Source organism: Pongo pygmaeus, chromosome 11 (assembly GCF_028885625.2).
Source record: "Pongo pygmaeus isolate AG05252 chromosome 11, NHGRI_mPonPyg2-v2.0_pri, whole genome shotgun sequence".
In the NCBI taxonomy this organism is placed as follows: Eukaryota; Metazoa; Chordata; class Mammalia; order Primates; family Hominidae; genus Pongo; species Pongo pygmaeus.
The window spans coordinates 38,910,623-38,937,265 of NC_072384.2; positions in this window are offsets into that span (position 1 = coordinate 38,910,623).

Consider the following 26,643-nt stretch of genomic DNA (forward strand, 5'->3'; position numbering starts at 1 on the left):
AAGGAGACCCAGTATGGTGGCGATGTATGCTATGCTTATGCCTGGGAATAGAGTAAGAGGTTAGGAAGATCAGGAGATACATTTTCAAGGAAAAAAATCTAAAAAAAGATTGGGCATTTCCACAAATGTGTGAAAGGGAATGCAGACAGACAAACCTAAAGCTAATATCACCAAACACCAATATCCCTGTGAAGCTTTAAGGTCCCAGTGACTTTACTAGGGCAATTTCAATTTTAGCTTTTATGCTCTTCTTACTAGAGTTAGTAAAAAGCAAAGGACAGGAGTCAAAAATAGAAATGAGCATTTGAAATAAGAATCAAAAGCAGACACCTCTGTTGGTCTCTTTTTCTAGCTCTACTTTTCAGGAATTCTGTCTCCAACTATATGACACACTTACTTTTAGAAAGAAACTGCTTTGAGCATTCAAAAAAGGAAGTGGTGATGTCAAATGACTAAACATTTCCCAAGTTCTAGACTTTAAAGTCAGTCCAATACTTTCTGTTGAAGCTTTAAAGTATTGATGTTAAGCATAGGGCAGCCTTGTTTTGGAACACAACACACTTTGCTGATTTGTTGGACATTGATGATGTTTAAATTGCGAGACTTAGAGACATTATCAGATCTATTTTTGAGATTGTGATCTTCCATTTTTTATGGGACATGTCTTTTTGTCTTTTTTTTTTTTTTTTTTTTTTTTTTTTTTAGGTCAAGTGGGCTCCTGTCTTAAAGAGTTTTCGACTACCATCTCTTTTGAAACAGGTTTTTGCTCAGCTCCAACAGTCTTTAAAAGGCTTAAACTTAGTTTATATATCCTCTAGTCCCTCCCTTCACTAGACGCAGAGCGTGGCCTCTCTGCCGGAGGAATGATCATCCACCCAGGACTGAAATCACTAACACACCTCCCGCCTGTTTCTGCCACAGGACTAGGAGAAGTCGGAGTCTTTAGCACTGGTGGGTGTGATAAATAAAAGCAGCTTTCTACCTAAAAAGTTTTAGCCCAGTATTTGCTGCCAATGAGGAGAGATAGAAGGTCTTAACTTTCAATAGACTGAAAAATAATTAAAGATCTTAAAACAATTCTTATGTGGTGAGAGAGAGAATAATGAATGGCATTTTCATCCACAGTCACACGTGCCTGATGGATATGAGAATATTCTTTAAGGATTACATTAAGAGAAATATAAATAAAATTATATTTGCATACTGAGATTTTATAAAGAAAAAACCTATCCTATGGAGTGCTTTTGTTTCTATTTTTTTTTTCTATTAAAAGTATAAACGTTTAGGGTTGGGCATGGTGGCTCATGCCTATAATCCCAGCACTTTGGGAGGTCGAGGCAGGCAGATCAACTGAGGTCAGGGGCTCAAGAGCAGCCTGGCCAACATGGTGAAACCCCATCTCTATTAAAAATACAAAAATTAGCCATGCGTGGTGGCATACGCCTGCAATCCCAGCTACTGGGAGGCTGAGGCAGGGAAATTGCTTGAACCCAGGAGGCGGAGGCTGCAGTGAGCCAAGATGGCATCACTGTGCTCCAGCCTGGGCAAGAGAGCAAGACTCTCTGTCAAAAAAATAAAAATAAAAATAAAGTATAAACTTTTAGTTTAGGGGAACAATCATACTTAGATTGGAGCATCTTGATATTTAGCGATATTTCTACATTAAACAATGATGGAAGCATATGGGACCTGGCCTGATTATAAAACTTGTTTAGTGGCTAAAATAAGGATTCTACCTTTTTTTTAAAAAAAAAAAAAAGAGAGAGAGACTATTGATTTAAAATTATATAGATCCAAAGGGAGGCTAAAAGGAGGAAGCCTGGATAGTGATAATGATCCAGGAGTCAGGGACACGGAAGGACCCAGTTCAGCTTTTGCACCTACTGCTGTGCCACTCCTGGCAAGTTATTTATATTTCAATTCTTAGTTTTCTTACCTGTAAAATGCAAGAAATAATACTAATTCCTTTTTGTTAAGATATAATAATTCTTCTGAAAGTAAAAAGAATTTTGTATAAGTTGTACTGCAATAAAAGTCACTCACTATGATTATTCCTTCAAAATAATTATTGAAACTCCTATTACCTTATAATCATTTTAAAATCATGAAATACGGGAAAGGAAGAAAGAAAGAAAAATCCTACTGAATTTCATGGTGTTTTCATAATGAGTATTTATCTGAGGTACTTTCGTTTGTACCTTCCTATTTTTGCCATTACCTCTCCAATATTCTGTTTATCAAAATCTCATCCAAACTTCAAGTAACGCCCTCTCCAAGCCTTACCTTGTTCTTGATAAACTCAGATGAGCCTTTATCTACACATGGACATCTGTGTATCACCTATTTTGTTGTCTATAATCTCTTGCATGGTACTTATGTGCTGTATCCTGTCCTAGGTAATCTCATTTTTCTGAAAAAAAATGTTTCTTGAATCTAGAGCCTATAAAGTTAGTCCAATTCTACACATTCACACACTTCACCGACTTTTATATAAATACACACATATATATGTGTGAGTATACATATTGTGTGCAGTGTGTGTGTATCAGAACATATGTACTTATATACATATATGCCTAAGTATAAAGGACTTAAATACATATGTCTTTTAACACATAAGATTTAAAAGTTAAATTCTTATTTTTATTTTAAAAAAAATCCCAAAACTATATGGCTGTTACTCTAAAATCACACAAAGAGCTGAAATGTTAAACCAAATTGTGTATGACTTTCTCAAAAATGTCAATCTTTTATTTTTATATTAGTTATAAATCTTAGCAATACTTTCCTTTAGCATAATAAAAACATTTACTGTTTGTGCTTGCAAGAGTGAATCTTATTCATGTGTGTGTAGGGGGTTTCTTAGCTCCAGTCATGTAGTAGGTACACAATGAATTGTGTTGAATAAGTTAATGCATATTTTTGCTAATAATGACACTTTCTTTCTTTCTTTTTTTCTTTTTTTTTTTTTGAGATGGAGTTTCGCTCTTGCTGCCCAGGCTGGAGTGCAATGGTGCAATCTTGGCTCACCACAACCTCCGCCTTCCGGGTTTAAGCGATTCTCTTACCTCAGCCTCTCGAGTAGCTGGGATTACAGGCGTGTGCCACCACGCCTGGCTAATTTTTTGTATTTTTAGTAGAGACAGAGTTTCTCCATGTTGCTCAGGCTGTCGAACTCCAGACCTCAGGTGATCTGCCCGCCTCGGCCTTCCAAAGTGCTGGGATTACAGACGTGAGCTGCGTGCCTGGCCATAATGATACTTTCAAACATACAAACTTTGAAAGATTTTACTACTCATAGGCAACCACTAGCAGAACTTTCAAAGAAAGTGTATCAGAAAGAAGTAAAGAAATGTACACACACAGGAGAAGAATTGAAAATACATAAGAAGTAGTGAATATTTCTTTGTTGCAAGGAATAGCAACTAACTTTAGCTAACATAAACAGAAAAGGAACTTATTGGAAAGCTAGCATATATCTCACAAAATGTTTGGGAAGACTGAATATTGGGGCCTTGAAATATAGGCATGAAACAAACAAGAGGGAAACAGAAACCACAGCTAGTGTCCAGTAGTTGGAAGGATTTGGATAGGACCCTGTTGACAGTGCCATCACCACAATTGTGGGCACCTCACCACAACTGGACTCAGGGTGTGCCCATTATTCCCAGGCTAGTGTAAATCAAGTTTAAACTCCTTAAGCATGTTTATCATTCAGGTAAGTTTTAAAAATCACTGGTAGAAGGGTCTGCTTGGTAAAATTATTCAGATGCCCATCTTCAAGCTCCCAATGTTTATGGCAAGGGAAGATCTACCTTCATTGGCTTCCATAAATGCATATGATGAAGAACTCCCTCAAATTAAAATGTAAGTTGAGGTCAAAGGGCACTGACAGAATCTTCTGCAATCCATTCCTTCTACTTTCTTTTTTTAATTTTTTAATTTTTTTATTATTATTATTTTTTGAGATGGAGTCTCGCTCTGTCGCCCAGGCTGGAGTGCCTTCTACTTTCTTAGCACACATATGTAGCCTTATTCCCATGCTCGGAATTTAAGGGAAAAAAAATCTCCACTATATGATAATGAAGCTGACCTTTCTTTATATAAAATTGAAAGCACATTTATCCCATTTTCAAAGACATAAAACTTCAAAAATCTGATCAGATTATTCACACAACTCAGGGCCCAGACATTCTAGACTATATGTCCTTTTGCATTTGTAAACTACAGCTAATTTTCTTTTAGGCATCAAAAATGCCTAAGTTATATTTTTAAGGTCTTTAAAACAAGTTTGGATACTTGGCTAAGCCACTGTTCATTAGAAGCACTAGTTTCATATATTCACTTGAGCATCAAATATTTGTTGAATATCTTCTATATGCTGGGCTTTGGGGATAGAGCAGTGAAATAAGCAAATGAGGAAGTGTTTGCAGTTATGGAGATTTTGTTTATAGGAGAGAGCAATATTTCATGTAAACATATAATATAAAGAACTTTATAAAGTAGTGATAAATATCATAATCAAATCAAAGCAGGGTCCAGGAATCTAGAGAACATGAGTTGGCAGGGAAGAGTGGGGGTGGTCAGGGCTTCCTAAGACAATGGTGGGCAGGGATCTGGAAGTGGTGAGGGGATGAACATTCCAGGCAACAGAGGAATTGAAGCAGACATCCTGAATGACACAATGCTTGCCACGTTTGGGGAACAGTGAGGAGCCCAGAGGCCAGAGCTAAATGAAGATGGTAGAACATGAGGGTGGAGAGAGGATAGGAGCTTGGTCTCGTTGAAGTTGGTAGACCAGTAGTCCTCAAACTTTTATGTGCCTGAAAAACACCTGGGAACCTTGTTACAATGTTGTCATTTTTTTTTTTTTTTTTACAATGCAATTTCAAACTTTTGAAAATTGCTGATTGGCTAAATTGTGGGATATCGATGACTAAATGAAGTCACTTGTGTTAAAACTTTGATAAACAGGGCTAGGGAAAGCCATGAAGAGAGGGTTCTCATTGACAAATGCCTGACATCAATGACTATCATATTAGACTCCCCAAAAAGCACAACCTTGCACAGAGACCACCACAATCTTACACAAAATAGTACCTCTGCAAGGACATCTGTCCCTACCTGCCTGTCCAACCTCAAACTGAAACAACCCTTCTTATTAATCCTTTAGTCAAGGATAATTATTTCAAAATAACTTTGAAATTCTCCTCGTTTTCCCTTTCAAAACCTTGCCTTCATTTATAATACCTTGTGGAATATGCACATAGTTTACTATGGCATATTCCCATTGCAGTGCCTGTTCCTGAATGAATACTTTCTTTTAGAGAGTCTCTCAATGTTACGTAGATAATGCTTCAGAAGTGGGACCAAAATGAGGTCACCTTGGATAAACTGGCTGCCTCTGGAATCCAGTGTGGTACCAACTGAGTCCTTCACACTCTACGTTTCCATGAGTTGCCTTTTTTGCCCTAATGAATCTCCTCTGGGATTATCTGACTACTCACTATTGGCAAATTCATTTTTACATTATTTGGGATCTGAGTCAGTGATAAGCCCACCTTAAATACAGGACCTTGCATCCCCCTTGAAACTACAAAAGTTCTGTTTGCTTTTGGCAGGCCTTTTCTGGTATAAAGACAAATGTCCTTCTTATTTGAATACTCTGGTTTCCAAGAATAGAATTTTTGTCTGTGAGACACATCTTATCTGGTGAATTCACTTTGGTTCTGTTTCCCTAGTTTAAAATGTTGTTTTGTCTGAATGCCTGGCTTAAAATTTCTGTGAACACTCTTATTTTGGTTTGGTTACATGCATCTGTAAGTGATTTGGCTCTTTCATGTTTGATTCTCCCATTGCTTGCTCTTCCAAGAGCACAAATAACCATTCTAAATAGTGATCATCAGATGGCCAATGTAAAGTGCCTAGGGCAGTCACCACCATCAAAACACCAGTCCAAACTCCTGACAGTCTCTGATAGGATTTGTAGATTTTTCTTTGCTTTTGAGAAATTAACATGAAATGGAGTAAGATCCTCAAATATTAAGACATGCCAGGCATCCCGGGACTCCAGCCAGCTACATGGCTTTTTCTTGCGCATATTTTTAAGTCAATGACTATCCTGGGGCTCATTTAAACTCCCCAAGCCCATTTTCCATAGATCTGAATTAGAAACTGCAACCAACTGTAAAGTCAACATGTAGAATCTTCTAAGTTCTTTATCTCTCTATTTTTTTTTCTGCCTACTTTGAATCCACTGATTTTCTGATGATATTAAGATAAACTAACTCCTTATGCCATTCCAGCCAAGATAGAAAACAAAACTTAAAGAGATTTCAAATTAATGGCTTTACAAATTACAGCAGCTCCATGGCAACCACTAACCTAGACCAAGGAGTCATCCTTTTTAATGTAAATTTAGGTTTGCCTGGCTAATGATAACTTAGGGTGAGGGAATAGTTAATTGAAGAATTGATAGTCTGAGAAGAAAGAACTAGATAAATGTTTATAAAAGTTAGGCTCTCATATCAAATAGGTCAAACTCTTGAGCTCAGATCAGTAATAAATGATCTCTGTCTGGCATAAAATTGCTTTGTCTGCCACACATGGCCCTGCTAAGAGCCATAAAAAGTGCAAATTATGTTTTCTTAAAAAATGCTTTCTTCCGTGCATTAACTAGTCAGACCAGCAAACAAAAGAAAAATATGTTACTAAAATTCAAGGTAACCTGAAGATTTTGTTTTTCTTTTACACTTCAGCCAGTCATAGCTTAAATGTAGACATCTGACAATTTAACTCTAAACACAATCTGAAGCTGTAAAAGGGACCAAAAATGTAAATAAGGATTTTTTTTTTAAGCCAAACTGGTTTACCCAAAATTTTGGCCCATAGCCTTTATAAGATTGCCTACCACAGCAAATAAGTTTAGATATGTCAACAGTTCCAATTTTATTAGAAATATAATTTGTACCTAAATATGTTTTATAAATGTGTGGATTTGTAGTTTGTATTACACTCTTTTACTGTCTCATAATTAAAATTCTAAAATGAAAGCTCTAAATCTTTGATTGTACATGAATAGATATTTGGTGTTTTTATGCATATATAAATACATCATGTTGTATTTCATGTCTACATGGTAAAATCTGCCCTAGTCAGCTAGATATTTCTTAAGAAATTCTATTCAGATTGTCTTAGATAAGTGAGCAATCATATAAATATTGTTAAAATGTATAGTAATTAATCCAAATGCTTTTTTAATTCATGAGACTTAAGTAAATCTTTAACAAATAAGCTAGTATTAAATTTGTAGATAAAATAAAAAAAGAGAATCATTTTCAGAATTGTCAGCATACATTTTTATCTAGGATTTTCGGTCAGACAGTTTTGTATTTGTCTCTGCAAGATGTCTTAAGGAGTCAGGATTTGACAAAAAATTTATAAAATTATAAACTTAGAAAACATAGAGTGAATGTTCTTTGTTTTTGTAACTCTTTGATAAGTAAGATTAATTTAATATTGTTGGTTTAATTAAAACAACTATCTTTTGACTTATCAGTAAAATATCTATAAATTTAAGTTTTTTACTTAGGTGAACATGTGCTATTTACAGTCTATAAAAATGGTTAACAAGGGTATATCTTAAAATAATGACTAGTTCTGTTTACAATATCAGTATATATAAGTAATCCAGGAATAATTGATCAAAATAAAGAAATATAAATGGAATAAATGTTTATAAATAAATTTTTATGTATTTTAAAATCTTAAAGTTATGTTAAATTAAGTAATAGATAACAATTTTCAAGTAACATAAAATACTAAAACATAAATTGTTGAGTATAAATATTTGTTATTGGCTTCTTAAATTTTACAGAAAGACTGCATGTATTTATGTCTATTAATATACATAAAATTATGTTATGGAGAAATATTTCTACAAATTACAAAATGTTTTACATCTGTAAAGTACTGACGTGACAGTTCAAAATTAGATTTAACTAGAAATAAGTTTACTAAGAGTTAAAATTCTAATTAATATCTATAACTTTGTGCACAAAGTATGCAAAAAACGTGTTTTTTGAGAAAAATTATATAACATACATGCTCCTTTTGAGAAGAAAATTTGTTTTGTTTGATGTAAGAATAGCTACCCCTGCTTGCTTTTGGTGTCCATTTGCATAGAATGTTCTTTTCCACTCCTTTACCTCAAGTTTAGGTGAGTCCTTATGTGTTAGGTGAGTCTCTTGAAGGCAGCAGATAGTTGTTTGGTGAATTCTTATCCATTCTGCAATTCTGTATCTTTCCAGTGGAGTATTTAAGCCATTTACATTCAATGTTACTAATGAGACATGAGGTACTATTCCATTCATCATACTATTTTGTTGCCTGTATACCTTTTGTTTTGTTTGTTTGTTTGTTTGTTTTTTGAGATGGAGTCTAGCTCTGTCGCCCAGGCTGGAGTGCAGTGGCGCCATCTCCACTCACTGCAAGCTCCGCCTCCTGGGTTCACGCCCTTCTCCTGCCTCAGCCTCCTGAGTAGCTGGGACTACAGGGGCCCGCCACCACGCCCAGCTAATTTTTTTCGTATTTTTAGTAGAGACGGGGTTTCACCGTGTTAGCCAGGATGGTCTCGATCTCCTGACCTTGTGATCTGCCCGCCTCGGCCTCCCAAAGTGCTGGTGTTACAGGCGTGAGCCACCGCCCCCGGCCTCTTTTGTTTTTTAATTGTACTTTTGTTTTACAGGTCTTGTGAGATTTATACCTTAAAGTGATCCTGTTTTGATATGTTTCCAGTATTTGTTTCAAGATTTAGAGCTTCTTTCAGCAGTTCTTTTAGTGCTTGCTTGGTAGTGGTGAATTCTCTCAGCATTTGTTTGTCTGAAAAAGACTGTAACTTTCCTTGATTTATAAAGCTTAGTTTCACTGGGTACAAAATTTTTGCCTAATAATTGTTTTGTTTAAGGAGGCTTAAATAGGGCTCCAATCTCTTCTAGCTTGTGGGGTTTCTGCTGACATATCTGCCGTTAATCTGATAGGTTTTCCTTTAAGGGTACCTGGTGCTTTTGCCTCACAGCTCTTTAAATATGGATATCCAGTTTTCTGAGCACCATTTATTGAAGAGATTATACTTTTTCCATTGTATATTATTGGGAATTTCATTGAAAATCAATTGACTGCAGAGGTATAGGTTCTTTTCTGGGCTCTCTATTCTGTTCCATTGGTTGATGTGTCTATTTTTATGCTAGTACCATGCTATTTTAAATATTGTTGCTTTAAAGTAAAGCTTGAAATCATGGAGTGAGATACATCCAGCTTTGTTCTCTTTTCTTATATTGCCTTGGTTATTTGCTTTTTGTTATGGTTCACATACATTTTAGGATAGTTATTTTCTGCATATCTGAAAAATGACATTGGAATCTTGATAGAGATCTCAATAAATGTGTAGATAGCTTTGTGTAACATGGCCATTTTTACAATATTAATTCTTCCAATTCATAAATAAAAAAATTTTTCCATTTATTTGTTTCTTCCTCAATTTTTTTTTTTTTGCTAATGTTTTATAGTTTTCAGCATACAGGTCTTTCACATTCTTGGTTAAATTTATTATTAAGTATTTTATTTCTTTTTTGTAGCCATTTTAAATGGGATTGTTATGTTTATTTATTTTTTGATAAGTTTATTGTTAGTGTAGAGAAGCACTACTAATTTTGGCATGCTGATTTTGTATCCTGAAACTTTACTGAATTTTTTAATAAGTCCTAATAGTTTTTGGTGAAATGTTTAGGGCTTTCTATATATAAGATTATGTTGGCCAGGCACAGTGGCTCATGCCTGTAATCCCAGCACTTTGAGAGGCTGAGGTGGGTGGATCTTTTGAGATCAGGGGTTCGAGATCAGCCTGGCCAACATGGAGAAACCCTGTCTTTACTAAAAATACAAAAATTAGCTGGGTGTGGTGGCAAGTTGCTGTAGTCTCAGCTACTCAGGATGCTGAGCATGAGAATTGCTTGAACCCAAGAGGCAGGGGTTGTAGTGAGCCGAGATAATGCCACTACCCTCCAGCCTGGGCAACAATCAAGGCTCCATCTCAAAAAAAGAAAAACAATTTAGAATGTTATTTCTGATTCCAGTTAGGATTTAGGATTTTAAGTTCTGGCTAGAATGTGCAGTGCTATCTTAAATATATATGGCAAGATGGGACATCCTTGTTTTCTTTCAGATCTTAGAGAAGACATATTAAAATTTTCGTGTTAAGCACGATGTAAGCTGTGGGTTTGTCATATATGCCTTTATTGTGTTGAGGTACATTTCTTCTATACCTGATTTATTGAGAGGGTTTTTCATTATTATTATGAAATAATGTTGAATTTTGTTAAATATTTTTCTGCAAATATGGAGATGATCATATGATTTTTATTCATCATTCTGTAAATGTGGTTTTTTCACACTTGTTGATTTGAGTATGTTGAATCCTTTTTGCATCCCAGGGATAAATATCACTTGATTTTGGTGAGTGATCCTTTTAATTTGTTGTTAAATTTGACTTGCTGTTTTTTTTTTTTTTTTGAGGTTTTTGCATGTATGCTTATCAAGAATATTGGCCTGCAATTTTCTTTTCTTGTGATGTGCAGGTCTCGCATTGATACCAGAGTAAGGGGGGAAGAGGGAAGTATTCCCTCTTCTTCCATTTTCTGGACTAGTTTGTGAAGAATTGGTATTAAGTCATTTTAAAAGTTTGGTAAAATTTAGCAGCAGTAAAGCCATCAGGTCCTGGTCTTTTCTTTGTCTGAAAATATTTTATTACTGATTCAATCTCCTCTCTCATTATTTGTATGGTAAGATTTTCTGTTTCTTCATGATTCAGTTTTTGTAGGTCGCATGTGTCAAGAAATTTATTCATTACACCCGAGTTTTGTTTTTGTTTTTTGCCTAGAATTGTTCATATCAGTTTCTTATAATCCTTTTCATTTCTGTGTTGTCAGTTGTAATCTTTTCTCTTTCGTTTCTGATTTATTTATTTGAGACTTTTGTTTAGCTGTAGTTTTGTCAATTTTGTTTATCTTGTTGATGAATCAACTCTTAGTTTCATTGATCTTTTATATTATTTTTCTAGACTCTATTTTATTTATCTCTGCTCTGCCCTTTATTATTTCTTTCCTTCTTCTAAAATTGAGATTAGCTTGTTCTTCTTTTTCTAATTCTTTGAGGGCTAACATTATGCTGTGTATTTGTAACGTTTCTTTCTTTTTCTGATACAGGCATTCCACAAGTTTTGTTATGTGTATCTTTTTGTTTGTCTTAATATGTTTTAATTTTTCTTTTAGTTTCCTCATTGGCCCATTGGTTGTTCAGGAGCATGCTATTTAATTTCCATGTATTCATAAATATCCCCAAAGGTTCTCCTGTTACTGCTTTATTGTTTCATACCATTGTGTCCAGAAAAGGTAATTGATATGATTCCAATCTTTTTTAAATTTGCTAATCCTTTTTTGTCTTGTAGTTTACCATATAATGTATCCTGGAAAATGTTCTGTGTGTTCTTGAGAAAAAAAATGCACATTCTATTGCTGTTCAATAAAATACATTGTATATATCTGTTAAGTCCATTTGGTCTAAAATGTTGTTCAAATCCAATGTTCCCGTATTAATTTAATGTGTGGATGATCTGTCCATTATTGAAAGTAGAATATTGAAGTCCCCTACTATTATTTAATCACAATCTATCTCTCTTTTCAGATCCTTCAATATTTATTTTATTTATTTAGGTGTTTTGCCCTTGGCTGCATATTGTTATATCCTCTTGATGAATTAACTCATTTATTTATTATTTATTTATTTATTTATTTATTTATTTATTTATTTATTTTTGAGATGGATTCTCGCTGTGTCGCCCAGGCTGGAGTGCAGTGGCACGAACTTGGCTCACTGCTAGCTCCGCCTCCCGGGTTCACGCCATTCTCATGCCTCAGCCTCCTGAGTAGCTGGGACTACAGGCGCCCGCTGCCACGCCTGGCTAATTTTTTTGTATTTTTAGTAGAGATGAGGTTTCACCGTGTTAGAAATTCTGCACTTTTTGTCCTCACCCACATTTTATGTTTTTGATGTTTAAATGTACATCATTTTGTAATATTGTGTATATCCCTGCACAGTTTATTTTAGCTATTATTTTTAATAATTTTGTCTTTTATCCTTTATAGTAGGGATAAAGTTGCTTTATGTATCACCATTACAGTCCTAGTGTTCTGAATATTGCTCATTATTACTTACATCATTAAGTTTTGTGCTTATATACATTTAATTTTATTAATTGGCAGCCTTTTATTTTATCTTAAAGAACTGTATTAAGCAATTTATCTTAAGGCAGGCCTAGTGGTGATGAACTTCCTTGACTTTTGTTTATCTGTGAAAGTTTTTTTTTTTTTCTCCTTTATTCCTGAAACAAAGCTTTTCTGAGTAAAATATTTTTGGTTGTCAGGCTTTTACCTTCACTACTTTGAATATATACCACTCACTCTCCTGCACAGCAGGGTTTCTGCTAAGTCCACTGATAGTCATACTGGAACTTCTCTATTTGTGATGTACTTTTATATCTTGCTGATCTTGGGATTTTTGTTTATCTTTGATTTGTTAATAATTTGATTATTATGTGTTGTGATAAGCTCCTTTTTGGATTAAATTTTACTGAAGATTAATGAGCTCCCTGTATCTGGATGATGGCTTCTTTCTTCAGATTAGGAAAGTTTTTCATTATTATTTACTTCGTTAATCCATTATTACTTTAAATATGTTTTCTGGCTCATTTTCTCTTTCTTCTACTTTTAAAATTCCTATTATATATATAGCTTAGATCTCTTGATGATGTGCCATATTTCATGTAGCATAGGCACACAGGCATTCTATATTCTTTTTCATTCATTTTTTTTTTGCAAGTTCACTGATTCTTTCCTCAGCTTGATCATGCTAGGTGTTCAAACTTTTTATTTGCATGTTTCAGTTAAGTCGTGATATTTTTCATTATTAAGATTTCTATTTTTTTGTAAAACTACTTGATTTGTTTATGTATTGTTTTTCAGGTTTCATTTAATATGTCATGCATATATTCTTGGAGTTCATTGAACTATTTACAGAGGATTATTCTGAATTCCTTTTTCTGAATTTTATAGATTTTCCTTTCTTTAATGTCTATTATTGGAGATTTATTTGTTTCTTTTGGAGGTGACATAATTTTCTGAGTCTTTGTATTTGTTATGTTTTTGTGTTGATGTTTGCACCTTTGTGGAGACAGACACCATTTTCAATTTTTACAGAAGTTCTTTGAGAGGGATAGACCTTTACTATTTATTATATCTTATGATTCTGATTGGGCTGGCTGGTATTGACCCTAGGGAGGCAAAGCTTGCTTTTAGGTTCTTTAGATGTCTGGGCTGCTGTCTTTGGTCTGAATTTATGTGAGGCAGCAAGTTAGGTTCTGCAATACAGGGAGACCACTGGCTAAACTGTCCAATCAGGCTGTACTTCTGGATGGGCATTGCAATCACTTTTGATGCAGCTGGGACACAAGATGTATTCTCTGGCCAGAAAGCACCCTTATTTGAGTTCAGCAGTTGGAAAAGGTTGTAGGAGAGGCCCCAAGGTTAAGTAGATCAGGATAGGTGGACTGACTGTTATGCTCAGTAGAAATGTAGTGTTGAGATCCGCCACCCTCCATGAATGTGGTCTGGTGTTGAGCTTTGAGTCTGTAAGGAGTGCTGACTAAATTCCTTGATATGGCAGAACTAGTGCCTGCTTGTTGTCTCATACTCTCATAATCATAAATTCCCTCACAATCTTCTATGGGACGAAGCCTGGCAAGCTTTCATGGTGGCACCGATAATCAAGTCTGCCAGCAGTTCTTCCTGTTAGGTGTGGAAGCCCCCAGGCTGTAGCAGAGAGAGTCTGTAACAAACACAGGGCCTCTTCAGAATATGCTATGGGACAGAGGCTGGCAAGCTGGTCCCTGTAGCTCAGATGAGTGAGTCTCTCTCTGGGTAACTGTGTGAATAGTACTATGTTGGAACAACAACTGAAGTGGGGTAGAGCCAAATTACAGGCTAACTTTTACTTTCACTGCTGAGACCAATATCAATGGGCAAATGAGCCTTTCTGTCAAGGCACTAGTGTGGGTGATTCTCCTTGGCAGATGGTTTTGGTTGCAGGCTTATGGCCAAAAGGGGTTGTAGCCAAGCCATTGAGGAACAGAGAAGTTTCTGGGTTTGAACTTGGGATCACCACTGGTACTCCTGCCACCTGGGTATGGGTTTGAATTCTCAAAATATTCCTCCTAGGTCTTGGGCTCCATTAGGGTTTTGCAACCTCCTGCCTGAATCCCAGGGCTTCCGCAATGAGACTTTTGTCTATGGATGAATACAAAATTCTTGTTGTTGTTAGGGAATAAAAGTGAGTGACCTCCTATTCTGTCATCTTGTTGATATATTCACCCATGTCATAAAATTATACCCCCAAAATATACACACAAGACAAAGCTAACAAAAACCTTGAGAAAAAAAGCACATTTGAGCAGAGAAGTAAAAGTAACATTTTAATTATCCATTGATGGATAGGAAAAAAAAGACAGAAGGCGGCATTCAGGCAGAGGAAATAACATAAACAAAGAATGAGGAGAATGTGTAATGTGTTTAGGGAATGGCTAGTAGCTTTCTGTGGACAAAGTAAATGATAAACATAATATTAGGAAACGATAGAAAAATAGATTTAACTAAATTGAGGATAACTTTAAGCTTCATGTCAGGGAGTTTAGACTTAATGGGGAGCCAATTAACATTTTTAAGTTTGAGAGTCGTGATCAGGTTTGTTTTCCAGGTAAATCACTCATGAAGAAGGGAAAAAATGAGGCCAAGCACGGTGCCTCACACCTGTAATCCCAGCATTTTGGGAGGCTGAGGTGGGCAGATCACAAGGTCAGGAGTTCGAGACCAGCCTGGCTAACATGGCGAAACCCCATCTCTACAAAAAATACAAAAATTAGCTGGATGTGGCCATGCATGCTTGTAATCCCAGCTACTCTGGAGGCAGAGGCAGGAGAATTGTTTAACCCCAAGGGGCGGAGCTTGCAGTGAGCCCAGATCGCGCCACTGCACTCCAGCCTGGGTGACAGAGCAAGACTCCATCTTGGGGAAAAAAAATAAGGGAAAAAATGGAATAGAGGGCCAAGTGCCTAAAGCAGAGATGATTGTTAAGAAATAATTGAAATAGTTCTAGAGATACATGATTCAGAATTAACTAGGACAGGAATAATGAAAAATGAGACGAGCAGAAAACTATGAAATTCACGATGGTGGCCAGATCCAATTGTCTGGTGACTAAATATGGAAATGGGACTCAAAATTATTTAAAGACAATTCTGTATTCTTATTTTGGGTGAATGTATGGAGTGTAAAGCTGATTTAAATTTATATTAGAGGTAGTCTAGGCAGGAAATCTCAGAATGTGAATTGCACAATATAACCAGAATTGCTGCAGTGATTTTCAAGGGAGTCTCCATAGAGCCAATCATCCATGGCTCAGATGTGGTTTTCAGACATGGTAGATCATCAGAATCACAAGGTGAAAAAGGAGGGCTAAGGGAATGGGGAACAGGAGGAATGTGGGGGAAACAGGATGGCTTTAAAGCAAATCACATGTCTGGCTTTATTCCAGATTTACAAAATCAGATTCTTGAGAGATGGAGCCTCAAAATCTATATTTTAGGCTCATGCAGCGATTCAGATAGTCAGCTAAGTTTGTGAGCTGGCATGTTGACTTGCACAACTTCAGGGGATGCCAATCATGTCATGTAGTATTTGTGAATGTGAAAAAGTACACAGTGTACAAAGCAGTAATCAGTGGCCTTGCTCACTTAAGGTCTAAGATTTCATTATTAAGAAAACACCCAAAGGCAAATCACAAATGGAGCAGAATGTAAAGAATAAAGAAAAAAAGCCCGGATTGCAGTAATAAAAGCAAATGTTTCTATGGATATCCATAGGACAGGTCACAAGGCAATGAAATAGTAGCCATAACAAAGCTTCTGCTGTGCAACTTTCCAACCTTGTCTTTATATACTTTGAACATTATAGTGTGAGATTCTATGACAGCAGAATCTTTTTATTCACCAGTATATCCCCATTATGTAATACAGAGGCCAGCATATAGAAAGTGCTCAACAAATATTCACCAATGGGATCAATAATTTATTCAACACATACTATCAAGCTACATACATTTCCTAGACTCTGTGCCAAGTGTCATAATTATATAAACTAATAAGATATCATCCCTGCTTAAAGGGAGCCAACTATTTAAGAGTAAAAGATACATTTATTTGTAAACAAATAAGATCAATGATATTACAGGTTTGTGGATTGGAGATGGAGCAAAGAGGGCTTTCAAGGTCATCCAGAAGTGCAGAAGCCTAGTTAGGATTAATCATCTGAAGGCACAAAGTGATGTTACGGTAGAAATGTGCAGACACATAATAATAACAGTGTTATATAATTAATACCAAGAGTGCATACTCAGAGCTAAACCATTTTTATATAAGCCTTTATTACATGTTTGTTAATGTGTATGTACCCAATTGTTGATCAAAACTTGTGAGGCGCTTGAAGGTGTTCTGCAGTGTACTCTGTGCACACTGTGTACTGAGCTTTGATACACACTTAAGGAAGCTTTTATTGGCATTAAGAGAACCAGCTCTCTGGGAAATAAGACATGCCATGATTTTGATTTTTCACACCATAATTGCATGTTTTAATGACAAATAAACTTTATTCTGGGTCTCACTATGTTGCCCAGGCTTCTGCTAATGTTTTTGAAATAGTGTTTTGTCCCAAGACAAGGTGCCACAAGAGGATGGCACATAATACCAGACAAGTCTGGAGAACAGCATTCTGCATTCTACTACCCAGGAGGATCCATGGTTCTTCTCCTATTTCTTTCGCAACTTATTAGCCTTTTTTCACTTTCTAGAGAACACTTTAGCTAAATAGAGTTTTAAAAGATAATTAGAAGTTGAACAGGTATATGGGCTTGAGAATGAAAAAAATGATACAGAAGGAAGCAGTTGTCCACAGGAGTTTCACAGATCATGTAGCTTTTCTGAGATAGCAGAGATTTCAGTATGGCTGAAGTTTACTGTGTGACGGTCAGGGAAGAGGACTGTAGGAACAGAAAGTTTAGAGACATGAGTAGGGGTCAAACTCATGCTTCCTTCACAGCTGTGGCCCCAGGGTCTAGGAAGTTACCTATACTTTGTAAATGGTCACTTTATTAAAAATAAATTAATGAGTGCAGGTATTACTGAAATAAATTTGGAATTTTCCCAGAGGAAATGAGAAAATACTGAAAAATGTACACTAGGCAAATAACATAATAAGTTTTCCAGTTTAGAATGATCAACTTAGCAGCATTGCAGTATCTTGTGCATTAATAAGAAGAAGACCAATTAGGTGATTATTGCAATATTCCGAACTAGCATAGATAAGAATCCCCCCCAAAAGGATAAAGGTTAAATTAGAGATGTGCCTAAATAAATCTATTTTAGGTCTATGTCAATGAGTGGATGTTACTCGTAATAGCTGGAGATAACTAGAAGAAGAATGAGAAACTGACCAAGATAGAAATATAGGAAAAGAGAAAGTTTGAGAAAATATCATGAGTATAGTTTTGTATATAGTCTTGTTATAGATGTCCATGGAATATCCATGTAAGGATATGAAGAAGGCACTAAAGATTTGGAGCTCGAAAGAGAAGTCTGATCTGGAGATATATACTTAAGATTTATTAGTATATATGGGGCTCTTATTAACACATATGTGGCAGTCAAAGCATGGAAATGAATGACATCTCTCAAAGAGAATACTAAAAACATAGAAAAAATTGGTAACATACTAGCACTACAAGGTAGTAGACAAGGAATAGCCTTCAAAAGAAGCTGAGAATCTCTGAGCATACAATAAACTCAAAGGGTGAAGTGAGTAACAGTTTAAGTAGCTATCCATGATCTGGATAACTAAGTACCTAACTCTAAGTACCCATGGCTGAGGAATAGAAAATGTTTTTAAAAGTAGAATCATTAACTAAACAAATCAAGCTTGTCAGATTTATGCCATAATTAATATTTTTTGTAACAAGTTATCCATTAGGTAAGCCTATATGTCACTTTTCTTACAATTGTTTTGTCTTCTCAAATAATCCCTTTTGTCATTTTCCTAAATTCCCAAGTTAAAAGACCCCTTGAGATACTTTAAGCCAAAAATGCCTAAAATTTCAGGTATCCAAACAACTGACTGAAGTTTACAAAAAAAGTCTCACTTTCTCAGACTACTACATACCTGGAGGCCTTTCAGAATTATTTGGATGAATGACATCTCTGTATCCAAAAATAACTCATTGATTTGAATATGGCAAGTATGAGTTCTATAAGCTTAGGGACTTGCATAGAATAGTTGTCTGTAAATATTGTGTTAAGGATAGGATTGTATTAGCACAGAATCTCTGACCTTGAGATGCTGAGCTACAGTAGTAAAAATCAGAGTCCTGACATTAATTATAAGCAAAACTGTCAGATAAGGCAATTTGCACCTCCTTCTCCATGACCTTTAAGAAAAGATGACTCTTAATGGATACATCTGCATAATGGCTTTCCTCTGTTACTTTCACTTAGAGCTAATTGACTATAGATTGAGAAAGATTAAAAATGGATGTTTATGGCCTGGGGTGCCAAGGACCATGCCTCTGTGGAATATCAAACCTCCCAGGAAAAGTATAAAGTTTGTAGAAGCAAATTGCCTACTAATCTTTTACCATCCACTTATGTGGGACATTCTAATTATTGTGTAGTATGGAAAAGTAATGGGATTTTATTGACAGTTGAAATTTCATAAAAATATTTGTGAAGGCCTCTCACTTTGAGTCAGGTATAGGTAAGAGCAACACCTATCTCCCAAGCTAGATAGCATTTCATGTGGCAAAAAAATTTCCTTATCTTTTGACTGACAAAAAACCATACAGCTTTATAGTCTTTTAAATTATATCAGGTTCCTAGTGGTAATGACTAATGCAGGTAATGAATTTGGGTACTTTTAATATTAAAATAAATTAAAAATTAAATGGAAAATATTAAATAACTTGACCAGAGACAAGTAGTTCATTAAAAATATATATGAGGCTCGAATTCAAACCTTCGATTTTCACAAACAATGCTTATTTGTCTGTTTGTAGGTTTGTCTTATGTACACTATGCTACTCTCAATAGCCAACTAAGAAAATGAAAAGCACCTGTGGATATTTGATATTTAATAAAATGATCATGTTGCTCCAAGTGCAACGTGATTGAAGAATTGGCCTCCCCCAGCCAAGCCAAAAAGTTTTTAAATAAAAAATCATACTATGACAAAACTAAGTTTAAAAGGGACATAATTGGTTACACACACACACACACACACACACATACACTCTAATACATCATTGAGTTCTCAGTAACCTTTTAATCTATTTAACTCAGAAACCTTAAATTAGATGTAGAAGAAACTTATGCTATTAACCAGAACAGTGGGAGAGCCCATTAGCAATGGACCATGATGTTACATCTCTTTCCCCATTGCAATAAAGAGTGATCAAGTGCCTAGATTGATTGGAACATCTTAGATGTTTCCTAATTGCACAAAGAAGCTGAATCAAATTTACCTTATTTTATGAGAGTTACATTAAAATGATTTTTTAAGTGCATCCTGTATATCACACTACCTTTTAATATACTCCAGAATCAGAATGAATGATCATCTGGAATAGATATAAATGACTTAGAGTGATAATAGAGAAAGCGTTCACCTATCTTAAACTGTTTGCTGATTAGTCATGGTATATAACATTATCTATCTATCTATATACACACATTTATATAACTTATATATAAACACCCCCCACACATATCTATCTGTCTATCTATCTATCATCTATCTGTATTTACTGTTCTTTTTTCCTTAGATATTCATACAGTTAGATCCTCTGAAATGTTTTAGATCTTAACTCAAATATCAACCTCTCTGAGAGTTTCTCTTTGACTAAATAATAGTAACTGACATAATAATTCCAGATGTTATTAGCTAATTTTATTTTATTAATTGCATTGAATCCTTATTGAGAAAAATCTTATGTTTATTTCTTTATTATGGATAATTAAAACCGAAACTCTACCAGACCAGTACCTTGTCTGTCTTAGTCACCCATGCATTAGTCACCCTGTGCCTGTAATGATACCTACCAAAAAAAGGAGCTTAATAAATAACTAGTATATATTTATTCATTAAATGAATATATTAAATAATTTGAAAGATAAACAAGTGTTTATTACAAAGTTATCACCAAAATATTCTAAAATACGTGACTTATAATCACGTAATTACTAAAGCCAGGCTTCCAATTACAAAAAAAAAAATCTAATATCAATCAGAAAGCTTTTGGTGGGAGATAAAGCAGAAGCTCAAAAACTAAAGAAACATGGATACATTAACAAATGTAAGCATCAGCAAAATCAGGAAAAGGGACCAGATACCTTGTCTTTTACTGTAATGCTTTTTCATTGCATTATTCACAAGTATGTGAAAGAAAATTAAATTAATTGTTAGTTGATAAAGGTAATCACTATCTCTGTCCTCCTTTCCATTTTTACATAAGAACACAACTAAATATGCACTCTTTAAAACATGTATTATTCATCTGTCACCAACCTTAACTATATCAAATTTAGAAACATAAAATAGTCTTAGGCAAAAATAATGATTTTATGAAGAAGATCATTTAAGGATTCTTTAAAACAACTTGTTGGAATAAAAAAGAACATGGGATTTGGGAAGACATCTGATTTCCTCTCAGGGATTTAGAAAACTAGAAAAAGCATTACTTCCAGTCATAAAAGAAACAAAACAAAACAAAACTGGACAAATGCAAAGTCATGAATTTTCTTTAGTCTGACGTGAGATTACCAGGGAACAAACTGGTCTGAAATCTAAAGAGGCAGATGCCAAAATCTAGGGAAACAAGACATGCACACTGAGTTATTTGGGGGTAGACACAACAAGATGCTTGTAACAAGAGTTCATCTGGGGAGGTTAAAGAATTGGTAAAAGTTTATGATCTTGCACTGGAAAGAGTGTAAGTCTTGGGAATCACAGAACCTGGGGAGGCTGAGCACTTTTCGTGGTCTTTCTCTAAAAATGCCACTGTGTACTCACTGAAAAGGTTGGATAAGATTGTGATAAAGTATCCTTTGTGGAATATACCTAGGAGAGGAGAAAAGCAGCCATTGCAGGAGGGGCACAAACTGCCTTCAGATTCTTCCTCCACACCCCTCTTATGGATCAAAAGCTTTCATCTATGGGGACAAACAACAAATAAAATCATTCCAAGCACACTCATGAAAACCCATCGCAGCTAAGTAGAGGGAAAATTGGGGGAAGATTTTGTGTGAGCAATGAAGGAGTAAGTGATGACTCAAAATAATGACTTGGAGAAATGCAGGCAGACTTAACAGTCCTCCTGTCCCTATGAACAGAGAACAGAGTGTCTACCTAATCAGCCACCCACCTTCAGACTCACAAGTGTTAACTAACAAATAACTATCAAATATTGCTGAAGAAAAAAAATAAAGAGGAGAAAGAACATGGAAAGAAACCCTCCCTGATGGGCAGCCCCTAGAGCTGAGGGTAAAGAAGATGTTAGGAAAAAAAAAAAAAAAAAAAAAACAAAAAAACCTATCTAGTAAACTAGCCATTACTTGTATCATTAAAAATCTGAAACACTGTTGCAGAATACAAAATCAATATACTAAAATCAGTAGCATTTCTATTTGCCAGCAGTGAACAGTCTGACAGAGAAATAAAAAGGTAATCCCATTTACAGTGGCCACAAATAAAATACCAAGAAATTATCTTAACCGAAGAAGTGAGAGATCTCTACAATGAAAACTTTAAAAACTAATGAAATAAATTGAAGAGGACATCAGAAAATGGAAAGATATTTCATGTTCCTAAATCGGAAGTATTAATATTGCTAAAATGTCCATACTACCCAAGCAATCTACAAATGCAATGCAATCTTATCAAAACACCAATGACATTCTTAAAAGAAAGAGAAAACAATCCTAAAATTTATATGGAACCAAAAAATACCCAGAATAGCCAAAGCTATTCTAGGAAAAAAGAACAAAACTGGGGAAATCACATTGTCAGATTTTAATAATACCACAGAGCTACAATTACCAAAGCAGCATGATATTGGGATGAAAACAGAAACATATATCAATGGAACAGAATAGAGAATCAAAAGACAAATCCATACATCTACAGTGAACTCATTTTTGACAAAGGTGCCAAGAACATACACTGGGGAAAGAACAGTCTCTTCAATAAATGGTGCTGGGAAATTTGGGTAACCATATAAAGAAGAATGAAACTAGGCCCTTGTCTCTCAACATATTAAAAAATCAAATCAAAATGGACTACAGACTTATATAATACATGAAACTATGAAACTACTAAAAGAAAAGATTGAGAAAAGTTTGTAGGACATTGGACTTGGCAAAAATTTCTTGAGTAATACCCCACAAGCAAGGCAACCAAAGCAAAAATGGATAAATGGGATCAAATGAAGTTAAAAACCTTCTACAGAGTAAATAAAACAATCAATAAAATGAAGAGAGAATTCACATAATGGGAGAAAATATTTGCAAACTATTCATCTCACAAAAGATTAATAACTAGAATATGTAAGGAGATCAAACAACACTATAGGAAAAATATCTAATAATCTGGTACAAAAAATGGGCAAGAAATCTGAATTGGCATTTCTCAAAAGAAGACATACAAATGGAAATAGGTAAATTAAAACATACTCAACATCATTGGTCATCAATGAGATATCATCTTATCCCAGTTAAAATGGCTTATATCCAAAAGACAGGCAATAACAAATGCTGGAGAGGATTTGAAGAAAAGAGAACCCTCATATACTGTTGCTGGGAATGTATGTTAGTACAACCGCTATGATGAACAATTTGGAGGTTCCTCAGAAAACAAAAAATAAAGCTACCATATTATTCAGCAATCCCACTGCTAGGTATATACCCAAAATAAAGGACTTCAGTATATCAAAGAGATATCTGCACTCACGTGTTTTTTGCAGTACTATTCACAATAGCCAAGATTTGGAAGACACCTAAGTATTCCTCAGTAGATGAATGGCCAAAGAAAATGTGTTACATATACACAATCGCGTACTATTCAGTCATAAAAAGAACTAGATATTGTCACTTGCAACAACATGGATGGAACTGGAGGTCATTATGTTAAGTAAAATAAGCCTGGAACAGAAAGACAAGCTTCACATGCTTTTACCTATTTGTGGGAGCTAAAAATTAAAACAATGGAACTCATGGAAATAGAGAGTAGAATGATAATATCAGAGGCTGAGAATGGTAGTGGGAGTTTTGGGGAAAAGTGGGGATGGTTAGTGGGTACAAAATACTAGTTAGAATAAATAATATCTAGTATTTGAAAGCACAACAGGGTGACGATAGTCAATAATTTAATTGTACACTTAAAAATAACTAGAAGAGTATAATTGGATTGTTTGCAATGCAAAGGATGCTTGAGGTGATGAATACACCATTTATCCTGATGTGATGATGACTATATACCCACAAAAAATAAAAAGTAAAAAAGTAAACAAATAAATCTCAAACACAGGACAACTTCTAACTCAATGGCCTGCATTTAAGACCTAGAAGAAAGAAGGACATGGTCATTCTCAGGCATAAAAATAATTTACTTCATTCTTTACTGTCCTGCACATGTTTGGCTTTCAGGAGAAAAACAAAGGCATATAAAGTGCCTCAACCAACTAGACATTTCTACGCAAAATAATAAACTCACAACTAACATTATGCTGAATGGAGAAAAGCTGTAATTCTTTTTTCTAAGAACTGGAATAAAACAAGGACGTCCACTTTCCCCACTCCTATTCAACCAACTGCTGGAAGTCTTAGCCGGAGACATCAGATAAGAGAAATAAATAAAAAGCATCTAAATTGGAAAAGAGGAAGTTGAATTATTTCTCTTTCCAGAGTAGATGACATTATATTTAGAAAAACATAAAGGCTCCCCGCAAAAACTCATAGATCTTATAAATGAATTTAGGAAAGTTGTAGGATACTGAATCAATGCACAAAAATCCATAGCATTTTTATACACTGATAATGATTTAGCTGAGAATGAAATCAAGAAAGAAATGCCATTTACATTAGAGACAGAAAAAAAACCCCTTAATAATTAATTTAACTAAGGAGCTAGAAGACATTTACAAGAAAAGCTACAAAAGACTGATAAAGGAAATTTAAGGGATTATAACTAAATGAAAAGATATCTTATGCTCATGGATTGGAAAAATTAATATTATTAAAATGATCATACTTCCCAAAGCAATCTATAGATTCAGTATAATTTCTGTCAAAATGCCAACCTCATTCTTTCACATAATTAGAAACAAATCCTAAAATTTGTATTAAATGAAAAAAGAGCCCCAATAGTCAAAGCAATCCTGGGTATAAAGAAAAACCTGGAGACATTACACTACCTAAATTCAAAATATGTTACAAAGTAGTAACTGTAGTAATCAAAACTGCATGGTGTTTGTAAGAAAGAAAACAAAAACCACAAACAAACAAACAACAACAACAGAAAAACCACATATACCAATGGAACAGAATAGAGAATCCAGGGACAAATTCACACATTTACAGCCAATTCGTTTTCAACAAAGGTCCCAAGAACAAGAACATACACTGGGGCAAGGACACCCTCTTCAATAAAAGGTGCTGAGAAAATTGGATATCCATATGCATGAGAATGAAACTGGACCTGTCTCTCGAACCATATGCAAAAATCATGTCATGATAGATTAAAAATTTAAACAAAAGACCAAAAACTATAAAAGTACTATAAGAAAGCATATGGAAAACATTTCAGCATGTTGTTCATGGGAAATTTTATGATTAAGATGTAAAAATCACAAATGAAAATAAAGAAATGGGACTATATTAAACTAAAAAGCTTCTGCACAGCAAAGGAAACAATCAGTGGAGTGAAGAGTCAACCCATAGAATGGGGAGAAATATTTGCAAACTATTCATCCAACAAGGAACTAATATTCAGAATAAACAATGAACTCAAAACAACTCAACAGCAATAAAAAACAAATATTCCCATAAAAAGTAGGCAAAAGACATAAATAGATATTTCTCAAAAGAAGATATACAAATGGCCAACAATTACATGAAAACAATACTCAGCATCATTAATCATCAGGAAAATGCAAATCAAAATCACAAGAAGATATAATCTTACCTCAGTTTGAATGGCTTTTATTAAAAAGACAAAAAAAAACATACAGTGAAGAGGACAGAAAGAAAATTCTTATACACTGTTAATGGGAATGTAAATTAGCATAGCTACTATGGAAAACAGTAAAATGATTTCTCAAAAGATTAAAAATAGAACTGTCATAAAGTCTGGCAATCCTATTAATGGGAATATATCCTACTACTGGGCATTTACTGCAAAAAAAAAAAAGACATGAGTATTTCATAGGAATACCTACACTTTCTTGTTTATTGCAGCATTATTCACCATAATAAAAATAGGAATAAACCTAAGTGCCCATCAATGGATGAATGGATAAATAAATATGGTAGATATACAAAATGGAATGCTATTCAGACAGAAAAATAAAATCATATCATCTGCAGCAACATGGATGGAACTGGAAGTGATTATGCTAAGTAAAATAAGCCATGCACAGAAAGACTAATATCACATGTTCTCACTTACATGTGGGAGTTAAAAAATATTGATCTCATAGAAGTAGAGAGTAGAATGATAGATAGATATCAGTGGCTGTGGAGGATGTATGAGTGGCAGGGCAGGATAAAAAGAGGTTGATCAATGCAAACAAACATGCAGTTAGATGGAATGTATAAGTTTTAATGTTTGATAGCAGAATAGGTTGCTATATTAGCAATAATATATCTTTCAAAGTATCTAGAAGAGAAAATATCAAATGTTCCTAAAACAGAGAAATAATAAATACTCAAGGTAAGGGATACCCCCAAATACCGTGACTTGATCAATACACATTCTATGCATTTAATAAAATATCACATGTATAAATAAGTAAAATATTATGTATCAAAAAATTATTGCATTAGTAAAAAAATTAATTCAATTGAATGTTAATTAGTAATAAAAGGGAAAGCATACAATAACATGATCAAATATTAAAAACACATATTTAAACAAACATAGCAGACACTAAGAGGCAAATATTGTGTGATTCTAAACAGGCAAAAATAATATTTGGCCATACAAATCAGAACAATGATTAAACCTGGAAACAGTGAGAATTTATTAGAAAGAAGAAAGAGCTTTTAATAATTTATATCTTAATGAAAATGATGGGTTTCCATGAATTTCCATAGGTTTAGAAATTGGCTGAAACTCATTGAATTATACATATAAAATGGATAAATTTTATTGTATATAAATTACA